This window comes from Dermacentor albipictus, chromosome 5 (genome assembly GCF_038994185.2).
Source record: "Dermacentor albipictus isolate Rhodes 1998 colony chromosome 5, USDA_Dalb.pri_finalv2, whole genome shotgun sequence".
Lineage (NCBI taxonomy): Eukaryota > Metazoa > Arthropoda > Arachnida > Ixodida > Ixodidae > Dermacentor > Dermacentor albipictus.
The window spans coordinates 112831604-112850142 of NC_091825.1; the positions used below are offsets into that span (position 1 = coordinate 112831604).

The 18539-nt window shown below is 49.2% G+C and overlaps 1 protein-coding gene across 4 annotated transcripts in view; it reads left to right on the forward strand.

Annotated features, from left to right (window-relative positions):
• Positions 1-18539, forward strand: part of LOC135897048 (uncharacterized) — a 493987-nt gene that overhangs the window by 79815 nt on the left and 395633 nt on the right. The gene's annotated exons all lie outside the window — the stretch shown is intronic.

Sequence of the window (18539 nt, forward strand, 5' to 3'; positions counted from 1 at the left end):
GCTGTGAAACTCTGCCGGACTACTTGGCGCAGTAACACGTGCGTAATCTCCGCTCCTGTAGCTTTCCCATCACGACCACAGAAATCTGTCAGCGAGTGTAGACTTGTTATAGCGAACGTTGTCTATTTACAGCATTTGAACGTTATTTGTAGCCAAGAGGTGAAGGGGCGTACTCCCGTCAATTCGACCTCGGTTAATTCGACTTTTCGCTTAATTGGAACGCACGGAAAAGTCCTGGCGAGCAACCGTACATTGGTACGGAAGTAAAACCTGTTCAGTTCGAATTCGAAAGCATGCTGCTTCATTTAATTCGATCCCCGCAGACTTGCACTGGCCCCTCCTCAGTCGTGCAGCGGTTACTATAAGCTTGAAAACGCGAGCACTTATACAGACGATGGTACTGCTTCCCTGGGTGTGAAGCTGTTTTATGTCAATCTATGTTTATTTTGTAGTGGCCGACGCTTCCTCTACCAGTCAATCAAGCCTTTGCCGGTCGTTTTGTGTCGTGTCGCGCTGCTCGAATGTTTAGAGGACTCTAAAGAGAAAAATGATTTCTTCTGCATCAGTAAATTACCTTTCTACGACACTAAAAACACCACTCTTACCTCAATAAGACGCTTGATAAGCCAGAAAAAGCGCAAGAACGAAAGACGGGTGGCGACGCCTCCTTCATGTTCCCGCACCTGGTCGCTGTGACGTCATGGATTTTGATGGCATCTTCTATGGCCTACTTACCTATATTGCGGTACAGATTGAGTACATTGTGTTCTAAAGGAACCAAATATGAAACATAGCAAGTTTCGGGAACCTTTACTCAGCCAACGCGGCCCAAATGCGAAAACATACTTTGGAATCCCTGGCGTCACGCTGACGTACCCGCGTCGGGGTATCGGCGCGAAATTCAAATACTGATACTTCGACGTTAATTTTCTAATCTAATAATCAAACTATTACTTTGAAACAACTGCCTGCAGTGTCCTCAAACGATGCTTTATTAGTTTGATGTTATTTATTGTTTCGCTATAGTGTCCCTTTAAATATGTCGGCGGTTGCGATAACTCTTTACGCACATTACAGTCTGCTGAAATTCATTTGCATAAACGATAACACCGCTTCGAGCGCACCTAGCCTGGAACCGTCACTTGATAGATGAATTTGCCAGCTTGCAGAGGGGTGCACAAAGTGACAACAGTTACTGAGAAATGCAGAGTGGGGTTCAAACGGTGGCCAGTCTTTAGCATTTCTTCTGCAAACATTCGTTCAGTCTTATGACTTGAACCGGTAGGTCGCGCGAAAGGGTGAACGGCGTTGGAGCTGCTTACGCAGTCATTTGCTCGAAACTTTAGAGTCTCAGTGCAAAGTCTGTGATATATTCTTTTTATTTCACTAGCTGCAGCTTTCCCAGTCGCTTCCATTTCAGCCTGGGGCTGTATTTTGAGACGATTTGTTTATTTTGTCATTCTTGTAGCCAGTGGTCAAAGATTTAGGCGCTGCCTCAACCCCCTCCCACCCCACTCCACCCCACTCACCCACCCACTCCTACCCATTTCATCACCCGGATTGACCACTTGGCGCAGCGGAATACAAGATCTAAGAATTCGCATACTTTGATTCAGAATACGTCAAAGAATCCCAAGTGGTTCCAATTAATCCGTTGAAGTAACCTCGCTACTGTATGCTTCATAATCAAATCGTGGTTTCGGCAAGTACAAAATCCCAGAATTTATTATTTTAAAAGGATGAAAAGTCAGACCTATAGAGTTACAAAACATGGCCCCTGGTCGCACAGGGCATGTTGAGGGCAACGACATTATGCGCCTGCATGCAGGGCGAACGCATCGCAGTGGGGAATATAATTAAGAGACGCTGTGACTGCGGAACGCGTGTAAATGTCCCGGAAGTATCTTGATAATCTTTCTTGGACACCGAAGAAAGAACAAGAAAAAAGTTGTTTTCCTAGCTTACCCGACAACCACCACGAAAGGCTTCTTGCGCATGCAAAGTCCGAAATGAAGACACCGCCATGTTGCATAGACAAGTAGTTTAGAGCTCGTCACACTTTCTATCTTAAGTGGTAGTTCTCGCTTGTCACGTGAAGAAATACGGTATAGCTGTTATTCCTGCAGGTAATGGGCTAACATACTTGGGTATGCGTCCTCCACGCCTTCATTACACAATGACCCGCTCGCATTTCTAATTCACGAAACGTCTTTTCATGAAGTGTGGAGACCGTAAGGAGTGAGTATATTTCTCAGACTTCTCGATAACCTGAATAAACGACAATATGGTGCAACGCTTAATATCCTCTCCCAAGACAGACTTATTCGGCATACCAATCGAAATAAAGTCCTGCCTTGGTAATCTTTGAAGCAACCTCCGCGAATATCTTGTACAGCACAGAGAAAAACCCGACGTGCCTATCATGATTCAATTCATTCACGTCACCTGCCGTTTACAGAGCAGTAATCAATAATAAGTTACACTTACAACGGAAAAATCACAAAATTGTACTGCCAGCTGTATCTGCAGGAAATAAAACACACAAGCTGTTTCTTACAGTGTATTGTAATGGCAGGCCTGAGAAACGATATGATATTCTCGATTTGCATTTTTGAGAGGCAACAACCGCGCTACACTATATACATCTGTGTCAAGCGGTGCAGCGGTGAGCCCCCTCTGGATTCGTTCGGTACCGCAATGTTCATTCATCACCGCCGAATGACTCAAACCTTCGAGAGCGAAGGAGGCAAGAAGAACCACAAAACTAAACAAGACACTCGGGGCGGTCCGGCCGAACAGTTTATCTCAATTTTGTGCTGTGCAAAGATGTAGGCGCCGTCTCGAAGAAAGAGGGGGGTGGGTGGAGAGTAAACAAAACAAAAACGTAGGAACAACCTCGGAGAGACGCAAAATCAATCGCTGCCGCTGGATTCCGCGGACCAGCGAAAGAGCTCTGTGTATATATAACCGCGTAAACTGTAGCCCAGCTAGGCCGTGTCTTTCGAAGGGCATTGCAATGCGCGCTTAGTAACATACGTGGGAACCCTAAAATATGACGGGACGGCAACGCAGAGGCAGGGGAAAACGAAGAAGTGCCGCTCTCGTTCTGTGCCTCTCCACCGCGCGGTGCAACATAAATTGGCGGCACGGCTGAAAAGAAAGAAAAAGGGGAGAGTTGGGGGAGGGGGGTGGCGGTGCGAGGTCGTGGTGAAGCTGTATTGAAAGAAGACCGCGGCCGGCCTTTTTCACTGGCGTTCTCACGCCAGCGACAACTTGAAGCCAACGAAGAGGGAAAGCTGCTATACAAAACAAAACGTCGCACACGCACTGACCGGCGACCACAAACGAAAAGCACGCACACACGCGTGCCCGCGCGCGAACTAGCTACGCGCAGTCTCTTCACAGCGCGGCGAAATGAAAGCCGCGGCGAGCGTTTTTCTCGAAATTAATGTGTCCCTGCCCGTGACGGAGGAGAAGATGGAGACATTCCTGAGGGAGCGTCATTAATTTCGTTCGCTCGCCTTTAAGAAAAGAAGTGCAATTAAACAAGTAAACCGGAAAATGGACGAACGACTAATACGCGAGTGGGACGTCTGCTTCTGCGGTTAGCAGACGACGCGCTCGCTGTCCCTCTCCCTCTCTCGCCTTTGCTCGAATGCAGCGAGACTCGGCGAGTGGCGGCATGCAGAAGGCACAAGTCGACGCCCCGCAGTCGGTGGCGGAGGTGGGCCGCCCCTTGTTGTCGAAGCCCTATGCTAACGACCTTATCGACGCCGGCCATCGTCTGCGGCGAAGACGGCGGCTAGCAACTCGGTTGCCCGTTGGGTTGCGGAGAGCGTTGAAAACAGAATGCGCGTTGGGGGTCCAGAGCTTGCGTCTCTCTGCGCCGCTTGACGCTTGCATCTCTCTCTCTCTCTCTCTACATTTCGGTCTTCTAAGGTGTTGCGCCGCCTTTCCCCACGTTCGTGCGCTACCACTCTGTATATTTCGCTGTGTCCTGCCTACTCGATCAGTGTTTGCAGGTTACAGGCTTGAACGGTAATGGGGAAACCATGGGAGGAAGTTAAATATTTCTTGGCGCGCCTGAGAGATGGAATCGTCACGTCAGAGAGCTCTCTATTCGGCAGGGCGCCAGAACGCAGAAGGAAACCATGGTGGAATATTCTATTGGGTACAGTACACGTCGATACAGATGGACAGGGTGTCCCAGCGAACTTTAGCCTGAGCTTAAAAATATGCCGATGCACTCTAAGACGATGCAACCCAATAAAATCGCGTTGCTGACTATCGTAGGGAGTAAATTACACTATTTCTTGTATTCTGCTTAATTGCAGAATTAGTCGAGATTAATGAACCAACTTCGGAAGCAACTAAGTTAGGCGATAGATTCCAATTATAAAGTTGTAGAGCACTTTCCAAAACGTCCGATTAAACAGTTTCTAGCTTTCTATCGATTAGGTATTAGTGTTCTGCCGCTTACTGCAGATGCCCGCGAAATACCAAAATAATAGCACGTGACGTACCAGCTTGCGCGCCGTGATTGCAGCGCTCCCAAACGTCCCGCTCCCAAACGTCCCGCGTGGTTCTGGTAGTAATGATCATAGTGGCACTGTGCCGGCATTGGTGGCCGGTGTGGCCGGACATAGAGAGAGAGAGAGCAAATGATAAAGGAAAGGTAGGGAGGTTAACCAGGACTGAGCCCGGCTGGCTACCCTACACTGGGGAAAGGGAGAAGGGGACAGAAAGGTTAAAAGAAGGGAAAGTCTACTGGGTATATCGTTCGGTCACTCAGTCCGGATCACAGGCGCTGACTCAATCCAGTAGCCTTCAAATATCGCAGCAGAGCTTGGTTGTTAGCGGTGGCAGCCACGTTGGTGGTGATGGCGACAACGCGTGGTGTTGGCAGCGGCAACGGTGAGAGCGGTCTCAGTATGCGTGAGTTTGCCCACGCAGTGCGGGCCACGCAGTGCGAGCACTCCAACCGCGGCCGCCTGTTATTTGAAGACACACTAAGTTTCCGTCACCGCGGGTCGATCAATTCCGTGTCGCTAACAAGCGCAAGATCGAGTCTCCCACCCAAGGCGTTACTCCCTTCCTTATTAGCGGATGGCTTCGGGCGACACCGTAATAAATTTAGCGGCGCGGTTTCGGAGGTCCTCGCAACCCTCGCGAGAAAGCAAACCCTGTTTATCCGCCACCGGCGCGTGTTGGAGGGGCTTGCTCTTGTGTGTGCAAGCCAAATCACGCTCGCGGTGTATATAGTCCGTCGAGGAAGAGGCACTGGCGCGGCAGCGGTTCAGCTTATCAGCGGCGGCAGCGGCGGAGGGAGGGGGCATCCGTTAATTTTTCATTGGGCACTTCAATCAGAAGATGTGATCACCAGCAGGACGTCCGGGCTAGTCGTCGGTGGAGACGGAAAAAAAGCGAGAAAAAAAAAAACCGACCATCATCAGTCTCGCCACGCCGAACAAGAGGCGACTATACAACAGTCAGAAGGAAAAATAAATAAACAAATACATAAATAAATAAGAGAGAGAGAGAGGCGTCCAGCTCGCCGAGTATCGCCTTACACAAACTTCAGCGAAGGCGTGCGCTGCGTTGCCCCCGTCCGTCCTCCGGCGAGGCGTTGATCAATGGGCACCGCGTGCTCGCTCGTGACCGCGCCGCGCCAGGTTCAGCCGCCGCCGCCGCGACTGCTGCTGCTGCTGCTGTGAGAAAAAAAGGCGCCGCGGACGCCGCCGCCGCCGCTTCGTACGGCGGTGCTAAGCAGCGCGGGTCCCTTCATCAGCGAGCGGGCGACTCCGCCCGCGCGTCCGCTTCATCGAGCCCCGCATCATCGCACGCCGGCGTCGCTCGGTTCCGGCGGCGGCAAACTCTGTACGCACACGCACGAACACACGCACGAACACACACGGGCTGCCTTGTTGCCTCACCGCCTTGGGGAGTCGTGATCGGCGGCGCCACCTTTCATCCAATATTTGCCAGAGTCTCTCTCTCCTATATCTCCGGGCGCACATTAGGCGTGGACTCGAAGCGAGAAGAAGCCCCCTTCTCGATTCCCGAGTCCCCTCCCCCCCCTCTATTTCTCACTCGTGTACTAAGTCTCTTCCTTCTGTGCGCACACGTATGTGTGGCGAGGCTAAACCGTCGTCTTAGCACTTCGCGCCTGGCCGTGTTTGGAATCGCGCGCCTCGGCTCGTGATGATGTGCGTACGTGTGTGTGTGTGTGTCTGCGCGCGTGATCCCTTCTCCACTATGTGTGTACCTGTGGCCAAGGGCCCGTCCGCACGGTCTTGGTCGGCGAAAAGAGCCCTTTGTGTGCGTGCGTTGGTATACGAGCGCTCGCGTCGTGAACGAGTGAGTCTGCATGGGGGCCTGCTTTCTACGGTCGTTTGTCGGCGTTTGAGATATGTGCGTACGCGGCCGCGCACTCCCTCCCACGGAGTGTATACTGGTTTTTCGTATGCTCACGCCCCTAATGGACACATCCGTTTTCCGACAAATTCGCAACACCCTTTGCCCCAGCGGCCTTTCACCGGGCCTGCGGGCAAACTAGAAGTGCAATAAGCGGGGCTGGGGCGCAAATGAGAAACGAATTGATGGTATACTTTCGTGACTCTCCGTTTGCAAGCTGGAGGGCACACGAATTCGCGAGTTCGGAAGAAGCACGTGCAAGACACGTCAGTCAAAACTGGAAGGATAGTGCTTTTAAAGCCAATCAGACGTACACTTTGAACAGCGCTGGCTGTTCATAAACACTTATTGTAAATAATTGTCTGACTGCAGTAAATCACTATGCGCATATAGCACAGACAGAAAGATGCACTTCTATGATAGCGCAATCCCTGTTCTATTTCCCCCAGTCATTGGCAGCATCTTACGATTTCTTCCACACCTTATAAACACGCACCTTTATAGGCTCCCCCATATAATCACAACATCTTACACGAAACCACAAAGCGCGCCCTTCGAAGCTCTCGAACGAAGCGTTCATCACGTGCTCTTATGTCAGGATACACGTCGTTGCAGAAACGGTGAAGATAACGCCCCGGGGTGTGCCTTGCGTGGACTGTAACTGTTCCAAAACGTTTCCAACTCCGCGCAATCTTTCCTCTGTAACACAGGGACAGAATTCCCTGCTCTCTCGTTCTGAACATCCATAGGAGAGAGAGAGAGAAAAAAAAAACAGAACATACCTCTGAGCGTCTTCGGCGCCTGCTCGTCAATCAGCTCAGCCCGTAGCAACACACGCCGCGCATTCGGAAGCACCTACAGGCGCGCGCTCAACGACTCGTGTATACAGCCTGCATGCCGCGCTGAAGCCGGCGCTTGACTTTCGCTTCCTCTGTTCTTCCGGCCTTCTCTGAAAGCAGCGCGCGACCCATCCGTCCCCAGAGTTGATGATGATGATGATCGGGATGATGATGATGGTTGTGGTGATGGCGCGCGGGCGCCTGCACAGGGTGCGCTTGACAGCGTACAGGGCTGCGCGTGGATGGCCTGCGGAGATAGGACCCGTATAGGAATCATTAATCTTTCCGGGCGAACAGGTGACGTCTGGACCCACGGCCCTGGCGCGCGCGCGGCTCCTCGTCATCCGGGACTTTTGAGAGATGCGGAGCGCCGATAAAGAAAGGCGTGTGTGCAGTGTATAGGTGCGCGCTGAGTCCGCGAAAGAGAAGCACGGCGGCAGCGAGAAACGCCTGGAAGGGAGCGAATATCGCCGTCACAGACGGTTCTTGTAGTCTTTTGAGACGAGGGAGTTGGCACGCAGACGCCCGTGTATAGGATGGCGCCTCCGTGAACGCGCTCCCGGAGACGGTGCCAAGCTGTTGTGCGTCCACGCACGCTAATGGCCCGTTACTCCTGTGGTCGCGTCACGCTGCTTCTGATGTGGCAACGCTGTATACAGGTTCGCCGTCCTTCCCAAAAAATGTGCAGAGCGGGGTGGACAGGTGTGCAGCGTCGTGCTCAAATTTCGAGAACATCGCATTGAAACTGTTTGTTTCGTTATTGAGCTGTTCACTGCAGGCGCCATGAGACAGCTCCTTCTTTAGTCTACAAGGCAGTGGCGTGAGCGAGCATATTGCGCGCCCTCACTATATCTTTAGCGCGTTTCAGCACAGCCAGCCGGCGCCTGCGCAGCTCAGACTCGGGCGCGGGGGCACCCATTGAGCAGTTCGGGCAAAAATTTCGGTTCTACTCTGTTAAAAATGGGTTGCTGTGGAGAGATTGAGGTGGCAAACACCTCGGGGCTGCAAGAGGCTTCATAATCGTACCGCGGCAACAAATTATCGAGTACTGAAGAATGCAAACGAAGCACGCCCACAAACAGGAGGAAGAAAGCCACGGAAAGCGGCTCAAATTTTCGCAAGCGCTCCTTTATCCTTTCCGTCTCTCTTTTCCAAACAACTCTTAGAACGAGTGGTGCCCGCTGTACTGGACGCCGGCGCACAGATACCCGCGGGAACGTCGGAACCGCGCACTGTATAGCACCCACTGCGCGAGGAACAGTGCATGGTGGCATAATATACACGTGTATAGCTTCCCAGTACATACACGATACGTCGGCTGTCTAAGGCACCCACAGCACGCATAGCTCGCGGGGGAGGGGGGGGGGAGAGCTGTAGCTTCGTGACGCGTCGCCGACGAGGCCCTGATTAATGAACACCCCTCGGGGGTGAGCGCAAATGACGCCCTAATGGTCGCACCCGCATGGAGTACGCGCTTCACGCTACTGCCGCCGCTGCTGCCCAAGGCGTGAGTCGATGTACGCGCCACAGCCATGGATTCGCTTCTCCAACGCATTTTCCGAATCGACGCCGCCGCCGCCAACAACAAGCGCGCGCGCGCGCACGCGTGCGTGTTTGACGGAGAACGCCACCCAGGTTCTGGCGCCAAGGGCCCCCGCGGCTTCCGGTATCATCACGTGAGTCCGTGCCCACGCACTGCCATTGGGCGCCGCGCGCTCGACCCCCTCTGGCGGCAGCCTGCGTGTGCGCGGAATGACAGGCCGATTCGGCGCGGCCGCTTTGGTCTGGTTAGCGGGGCCGCTAATCACGTTTGTTGGCTGTCGACCAGGTGCTGATATTGATGACAGGTCCCTTTTCTTTTCCGAGGACCCCCACCGCTTCCTTGTAATGCTACCTGGATGCGCGCACTTGTTTGAGACGCTAGTGGAACTGCTAGAGCTTGTGCAGGCCACGTCGAAGCGAGGGACCTCTTTGGACCCTGCGGGCTAACCACCCGCCACGCGATCCCTCCCTCCCCCTCCCCCTCCTTCTTCAGACACCTCGAGGGAGCTGCGGGTTCCTGCTGGGAGAGGGCAGGATCTGCTGCTGCTGCTGCTGCTGCTGCTGCTGCTGCTGCTGCATGTACGCTTTCGACGTCCAGAGCCTTGGCGCCACAGAGCAATTGCAGTGGCGTCTCTAGATTGCGTGTCTCCCACTGCTGTGCACGTATCCGAGGAGAGTGCATGGAGATTGAAGCTCGTATAGTTTTGGATACGCTCAAACGGTTTCCTTCTCAGTGCTTTCTCCTTTTCTTTTTTTCTTTCAGAATTTTCCTTTCTTTGTATTTACGTTCGTATCTACATGTCAGCTTCTAACTTGCGTTTACGTTGTCGACTTCAGCTTGTACGCCTGGAGAATAGTGCATTGCAAAGGCTCGAAACCTCGCCAACCACGGGGGTCGGGAAAATTTTTTTCTTTTCTTTTTTTCTTCTTTTTCTTCTTATTTTTTTTTTTTTTTTTTGCGGGCAATGGGCTCGAAACCTCAAATTTGAAGGCGAACTGCGCGCTCACGCACTGGTATGCCGTCAGTGTGAGTGAGTGAGTGAGTGAGTGAGTGAGTGAGTGAGTGAGTGAGTGAGTGAGTGAGCGAGCGAGCGAGCGAGCGAGCGAGTGAGTGAGTGAGTGAGTGCATTGGTTTCATGCGCGCGCTCGCTAGGCAAATGTACAGTTTGTGTTAAACATTTACGAACCGCGGGACCTGAGAAAAAGCTGATTATTTCCGCAGCCTGCATGGAAAAGCTCTAAGCGTGAAACAAGAGGTGAAATTTATTTCATAACTTCTGACGATCCCAGCATAGTGCAGGATGTAGAGGTATTATGTAGGGTAAAGTGTCGTGATCATAGGTTAGTGAGGGGTAGGATTCACCTCAATTTGAAGAGATAAAGGTTAAAATTGGTCAATAAGACGCATTATAATAAACAACCTAGACGCACTATAAGGGTAAAAGCAGGCCAGTTCAGGTTGGCACTTGCAAACAAATATGCAGCCTTAGGACAGAGAGATGAAGATGACATACAGGCAATAAATGAAACGACAACTATTCTTGCTTCATAAGCAGCAATTGAACTGGGAGGTAAGGTACCAAGGCAACCAGTAGGCAAGCCCTCCCAAACAACAAAGAACCTAATAAAGAAACGACAAAGAATGAAAGTGTCCAACTCAAGAGATCAGATAGAATTCACGGAACTGTCAAAACTAATCAACAAGGAGAAAATAAGGCATATTCAAAATTATAACGTGAGAAAAACTGAAGGAGTAGTAAAAAATGGACGCAGCTTGAAAACAGTGGGAAGGAAACTAGGCATCGGACAAACCGAGATGTATGCACTGAAAGATAAGAATGGTAATATCATCAGCAATATCGAAGATGTAGTAAAAGCAGCGGAATAATTCTATACTGACCTGTACAGTACCCGAAGCAGTCACGATACCTCCATTCAAAGCAGTAATGAACAGGGTACAGAGGCTCCTTCTTTAACTATAGTGATGAAGTTAGAAGGGCCTTGCAAGACATGAAATGGGAAAAAGCGGCACGATAAGATAGTCTACCAGTCGATTTAATCAAAGATGGGGGAGACACAACGCTTGAAAAAGTAGCGGCGCTTTACACAAACTGTCTATCGACTTTGATGGTCCCAGAGAACTGGAAGAATGCCAACATTATACTAATCCACAAAAGGGGAGACGTTAAAGAATTGAAAAAGTATAGGCCTGTTAGCTTACTTCCAGTGTTATGTGAAATATTCACAAAGATAATCTCCAATAGAATAAGGGCAACATTGAACTTTTGTCAATCAAGGGAACAGCTAGGTTTCAGGAAGGGACACCATACAATGGATCACATTCATGTCATCAATCAATTAATCGAGACATCCACAGAGTGCAATCAGCCTCTCTATATGGCTTTCATAGATTACGAAAAGGCATTTGATTCAGTAGAGATACCAGCAGTCATAGAGGCATTATGTAATCAAGTGTTACAGGACGCTTACGTACATATCTTGAAAAGTATCCACAGAGATTCCACAGTTACCTTCATTCTCCACAATACAGAAAGGGGTCAGAAAAGGAGACACAATCTCTCCAATGCTATTCACTGCGGGCTTGGAAGAAGTATCCAAGCAATTAAACTGGGAAGGCTTAGGAGTAAGGATCAACGGCGAATATCTCAGCAACCTTCGATTTGCAGATGACATGGTCCTGTTCAGCAACACTGGGGACGAATTACAACAAATGATTAAGGACCTCCTTAACAGAGAGAGTATAAGAGTGGGTTTGAAGATCAATATGCAGAAGAAAAAGATAATGATCAATAGCCGGGCAAGGGAACAAGAACAAGAACAAGTGATATATATATATATATATATATATATATATATATATATATATATATATATATATATATATATATATATATATATATATATATATATATATATATATATATATATATATATATATATATATAATAAGAAGCGCATGATCCATTACACTGAGCGAGACATAATGGTTTGTTTAGTTCTTGCAGCGAGATTTTTTGGTCACTTAGCGCTATGAATGGAGCGTAGTGCAATTGCGAGATGTATCAGTCAACATGCTGTAGGACTCAAGTATCTCTCTCTTCCTTCTTTTAGTTTCACTCGACAACACTGTAGCCTCCTCAAATAATACCGCGCAACCGCACCTAGCCCAATGCGCAGCATAGCTCCCGTTTGACTGGCATTTATTACACAGTTTGTTATTTTCCCGTAATCTCTCGTTGAAACATCAGCCAGTTTAACCGATGCGCGAAGCACGTCGGGAAGAAAGAAGAAAGAGAGAGAGAGATGAGGAAAGGCAGAGATATATTAGTCTTAATTGTCTTATTAGTCTTAGATATTAGATATAGATATTAGATATAGATATTAGTCCTCGGTTTGCTACCCTACACTGAGGTTGGGACATAGGGGTTAGAAAGAGGACAGAGAGGAAAAGGTTAAAAAAATGCGCACACAGACACACACACACACACACACGAAGGGCGTTCCAGTTAGAGGCGCTCACAAAGGCCGGTTGATCGCAAGAAGCGCCGTAGCGCTTATACGTCCTTCTTCTGTGACGTTAGGTCCTGTCGATGGCGTAGAATTTTTCTTCCGATAGTGGTTGATCGTCCAGCTGGTCTAGTTCGTGGCCAACCCTATGTTACTGTGTGGATTGTACTGCGGGCAGTCACACAAAATATGGCCGATCGATTCCGCATGGCCGCAGTGGCCACAGGTTGCGGTGTCGGCCATCACTATGCGGAACGCATAGGCTTTGGTAAAAGCAACGCCCAACCACAGTCGGTACAAAATCGCGGCCTCTCCATGGTGAAGCTCTGATGGAACTGCAAGGCTTAATGTCTGATCAAAGGAGTATAATCGGGAATACCTGAGATGTGGCTCATTCCATTGCGACGTGGTGTCCTGGCGTGCAAGGAGGCGGAACTTCCATGCTGCGTCAGTTCTATAGAAAGTGGTATTGGTACGTGGTGGTCCTCAGTATGGGCTGAACGGGCAGCTTGATCGGCCTGTTCACTGCCGATAATCCCGCAGTGAGTTGGAAGCCATTGGAAAGTTATTTCATGGCCTGCACCACCGATACGGTGCATCGTCTCTGTAATCTGAGATACCAGCTATTTGTGCGGTCCGCGTCGTAAATGTATAGACACTGCAGTGCCGCCTATAAATCGCATGAGATAGTCCACTTGTGTGGTGGTTCATCACCGATGTAATGAGGGGCGGTAAGGAGCTCTGCGAGCGCTGCGAGTTCTGCTGCCGTCGGTGATGTCGCGTGAGTTTAAATTTGATGGTTGTAACTTTTGCTGCTATCACGATTGCCACAGCGGAGCTGTTTGGCAGGACAGATCCGTCAGTGTAGATAGCCGTATAGTCACGGCAGTTATCGTACAAAAGTAGTAACGTGAGCTGTTCAAGGGCTAGTGATTATAGATAAGTTTTTTCTTCATGCCACGTATTGTCAGGTTGATTTTTGGCTGAGCGAGGCACCGTGGAGAAATCGAAGGTCTCGCAGCAGGAGTGAAACAAGCTGGCAATGATTCACCATGTGGGGTTTTAGTTTGGCCGAAAGAGGTGCGTGGTATGTTCGCTGGTAGAGAGGCTAGGTGGTGGCGAGGAGTCCTGGCAAGATGCCTTATATGGGTCCTCGGCGTTTCAATTTCACTGTGGGTCTTCACACAGTGAAATTGTGACACACACTGACACGGTGACTATAGCGATTGCTAAAGTCACTACTGTTGATGCACTCTGAGGCAGGCCTAGACAGATCCGGAGCGCTTGAGCCTGAACACTTTGTATTGTGCGTAGATTCGTTTTGCCCCTGTTGATAATTGCTGGCCAGCTGTACTGCAGAAAGCCGAGAAAAAAGCACCTTGTGTAGTTGTAGCATAACACTTGTCGACATTCTCCAAGTTTTCTAGTGAAAAACTTGGACTGGTGGCGGATGCCTCTCAACTGTTTTTTCACGTATGATGCGTGAGTTCTCCATGACAGGCCCCTGTCGATTATGACAACCAGAAGCTTGTAAGATCGAACATATGGTATTCTTTGGTCATTTATCATTACGCTGTACTTTTTAATGTGTTTGCGCGTAAATGGCACTATAGTGCGCATTTCTCGGAGAAAATTCCCAAGCTTCGATTACTGAGGTAGTTAGCAGTTTGGGTGACAGCTCTCTGAATTCTCACTCGCAACTGTAGGCGTGTTACTACAGAAATCCATATACAGATGTCATCCGCGCACATTGATAGCCTTACTGTGCTTGGCATGTGCTCAAGGAGAGCAATTAGGGTTAGATTAAATAACACAGGGCTAAGTACACCGCCCTGGGGGACGCCGCTAGCTTATAATTTAGAGAAGTATGGCCTTCCTCGGGGCTTACAAAAAAGATTGTATGGAGAGATAGCTGCGTATCCGTTGAAACATCCGACCACCCACTCCTACCTCTTCAAGAGCAGAGAGGATGACTTCATGCGTAACGTTGACATACGTCCCTTTGACGCCGGAGAACAAAGAAGCGCACAGACCCTTACGGCATTTGCCATGCTGGACGTAGGTGACCAGGGGCAGCTTGCACGAACATTAATAACGAAAGTAATAACGAATTTAAGAGCGCGTTCTTAAATGTTCCACAGGCAACGCCTAGTCCACACAATTTGAGAACAAGAACGTGTTCTCAAATTCGTTATCATTTTCGTTATTATATGTTGGTGAAAGCCGTTCCAGGTGCACGATGTTATCGATCCATGATCGATAACGACGAAAGCCCGCCATGGCATCCGGGTAGGTGTTGTGGTACTACAAGTACCACTCCCGGCGTCCTTGGACCATACTCTCCATTATGCTTTCCCCACATAACTTGCCGAAGCCATCGGGCGATATGATGAGAGTTCCAACGGCGACTTGCCGGGCTTCAGCAGTGGAAGAAAGCGGCTTGCCTTCTAGCTTATGGGTAACGTGCCATCTCGCCAAGAATCATTGTACAGCTCAAGGAGGACAACTCTCGCTCGCTCACCCAGGTGACGCAGAGCTCGATAAGAAATTCCATCAGGTCCTGGCGCTGATAAGTAAGCCACACAAAGATAATGCTGCCTTAAGTTCGTGAATTGAGGATGGTAGATCCATGGGTTATCACGTGGTCGCGGACAATTCTACTCGAAGGTGGCGGAATGTTGGGGGCTGTGAGTTGGCCGGATAATCTGGCGGACAACCCCTCTGCCACGTCAACCTCCGGTCTCTTTTGAGAAAAGGCTAGAGCCTTGAATGGGAACCGCTGTACAGAGAGTGTCCGGAGACCGCGCACCGTTCTCCATAGTTGCGATAAAGGCTTGCATGGATATAGCGACTCACAGAAGGGCAGTTCATCATTGCCATTCGAGCTTGTCAAACCGGCGCTGGATCTTTTGTGTGCGTCTGGCACTCCGTAAATCGTCCATTGCATTCGTGCGTCGGTACCTTCGTTCAGCACGTCGTCGGATTGCTCGAAGTCGTTCTAGTTTCACATCAGATTCTGTCTCTATCGAAGAGCATGTGAGAGTACGCATAGTGTCTTGCACCGAGCCCTTGATTGCCTCTTCCAAGTCGAAAGAAAGAAAGAAAAAAAGATTTTTTTTTTAATAGACAATGCGCTCATTGCAATCTACAAATTTACACACGTGTTTTACATGGCACACGTTCCCTCCCACTTGTGAATGAGGCTATTGCTACCATGTCATTGACCTTCGTACGCATAGACAAATGCTTTGATGGAGCTGAAAACACTATACCCGGACCGTCTGACTACTTGCAGTCGTTTTTGATCGATGCGAAAGGTTATGATATATGTGTGGAAACACAGATGCTCACCCGTCGCTAACTTCTTCTCTGGTTCCTTTCCGTTGATAGATTTGTGTATTTTTGTGCAACAGTCTTAAGTTAAAACATGGCGCAGTTGTCCGCTGTTGTTGAGGCGTACAACCTGCACATAGATACAAACTTTAATGATGTGCCGGGGATGACCTGTAGTGACAAGCTGTCGTTCGCGTTACGATGGCACGATTCAATCACTGCATGCATCATACATGATAGAGCAATGTTTCTTTTAGTGAGCTTGGATTGACAAGAATCATAGGCAGACGTCTCCTGGAACTTCGAGCCCTGTTAATCCAACAAGTATGCCTATATAGCACGGAACGTTAATTCCATGTCAAGGTTGTTGAGGTGGCCATTGGAAGCTAGTTAAAAGATGATTTCTAGACGCAGATATGCATTCTAAAACACATATGTGACACCATTACACTGAAAAAAAGAAGAACCAATCACAACACACACATACAGAAAATGAGCCGGCACTGTACAGATAGTTATACCCCGCATAACTTTAAAAAGAAGTACAGAACACTTCGGTGGGCTTCGCACCGACTTGTACTTGCACTCGTGACTTGTTTTCGCAAAGTGTTCTTGTGAATATCGTCAAAGGTCAAGCTTTTGGGACTTTTTCAGAAGCACAGGGACATGAAGCACGAAACAAGTGCTAGAGGGCTCCCCTGTATCATCATCAACCTATATTGTTTTCACTAAAGGGCGAATGTTTCTCCCAGTGATCTACAATTACAACTGCCTCGTTTCAGCTGACTCCTGTTCTATGCTTTCAGATTTCCCAACTTCATCAGACCTTCTTATGCTGTGCCATCCTCGACTGCACTTCCTTCTCCTTGGCCATCACTTTTTAACTCTAATAGACCACCGGTTATCTGCCTCACACATTACACGGCCTGCCCAACTCCCTTTCTCTTCCTCATCTTGACTATACAGTATCGGCTACCCCCGCTTGCTCTTTGATCCGCACCGCTGCCTTCCTGCCTCTTAACGTGACGCCTGTGATCTTTTCTTCTATCGCTCATCGCGTGGTCCTTAGCTCCTTTGCACGCTTCTTTGTTAATATCCGTATTTCTGCTCCAGGGGAGTGCGCAGTATTTGTAAACATTTCGTTTCAGTGACAATGACAAGCTGTCGGTCATTAATCGGTAATTACTATCGTATGGCCTACAACCCATTTCTATTCTTCGCTAGATTTCCTTCTCATAATCCGTGTGTCCTGTGGCTAAATGACTTAAATGAATGCACTCTTGAACAAGTTCCAGTGGCAGCTGACTGCCAAGCACAAATTATTCTTCTCTTGCCAGGCATTTGAACATTACCTTAGTATTTTGCATATTAATCTTCAAGTCTACTCTCATACTTTCGGGGCTAAGGTTCTCGATTTTCCGTAGGGTACGATCCCATGGCGGCACATTCATTGAGGAGTCAGCATTGCTGCTGGTTCTTGTAAGCAGCCAGGCATTGCCTAATTTTCGAAGTGTTGTCAGTGACTGGGTAAAGTTTATTTTCTGGAATAGAGAGAACATCAGATGCCTCGTTTTAGTCTTTGTTATAAGATGCGAATGCTTGACGGTATCCGCTGAGCGATTAATTTCCTTTCGTAAAGAAGAAGAAAATAAACTTTATTGTGATTTTATTTTATTGGACGCATCGAACACATCACGTAAAATGAGTCGGCGCTGGTACAACTGGTTCATACAACTATATAATCTATAATCCAGACAGGCTTTTAGTAGTAATCTAGAAGAAATTTTGAAGTCCCCTGCGGGTAACCTCCAGGACGTCCTGGCCCTCCGCCTAAGCAGAAAGAGAGGGAGAGAAGAGGGAGAAAATATGCATGGAGGTCAATGACACTCACGTCCGGTTTGCTACCCTACGCAGGGGAAAGGGTGTTGGATGATAAAAAAGAGAAATTATGTAGAGGAATAACTCAGCGTGCAGCTTCGTCCAATGTTGCTTCGTCCCGAAACAGCAATCGCCCACTGAGCTCTGTCAACATTGGGAACTGCAGTAATGCACGTATCACTTTCTGGGCTTATCCATGGCCACGGTCCAAGCCCTTAGATCACCGTGAAGGATCTTGAAACCAGGTGACATAACACGATGCGGAGTAGAATGCATTTGTCGTCATAGCGGGGATACGTGCAGAAGCGATATTGAATAGACTCCTGACACCTAGTTGCAACTGTCGCAAAAAGTTTTGGAATGAATAGCTCAGTGTGAATGCCACACTCAACCGCAAGCGGCACAATTACGTTGTAGTGTAGCGGAAGATGCCTTGTAGTAGGTATAGCAGGAGTTTTGTGTAAGGGTCGAGAATTCCAAGGCGACAGCCGAACAATCAAGTGGGTGCCCTATTAGCGCATGACTATAGCTATCACTCGCAAAAAATGCACACAACAATATAACGCAGTGCGTCGCATTACAAGCTGCCTTGACGCGCGCGTAACCTACGAATGCCTGACGTCAACCTACTGCAGCTTCGTGCCAGGGTGGCGGCAGTCGTTCATGTAAGATTCACGACGCGCACGCAGACTGTGGTGGCCTGCCGCCGACATAACGGGAGGTGTTGCCACGGGGTCTTCCAGCCTCCACAAAGGTCACGCAGGGGAGAGCGAAAGCTGCCATCCTGCCAGTCACGACCGTGACCGAACGCGTAAGTGCCGACATCGAGGGCAGCTGGATTCGAACACGCGGCTTTCACACCACTGAAGTGCGTATACCGCCGCGAGCTCCAGCCACCCCACCGCGCATGCGAGCCCTCCCACTCCTCCCACCGTGCAATCGTGCACGCCGCACGTTCCGTTTTTCTGCGAACAGAAATGGGAGCACGAAAGGAAAAACGAGGCG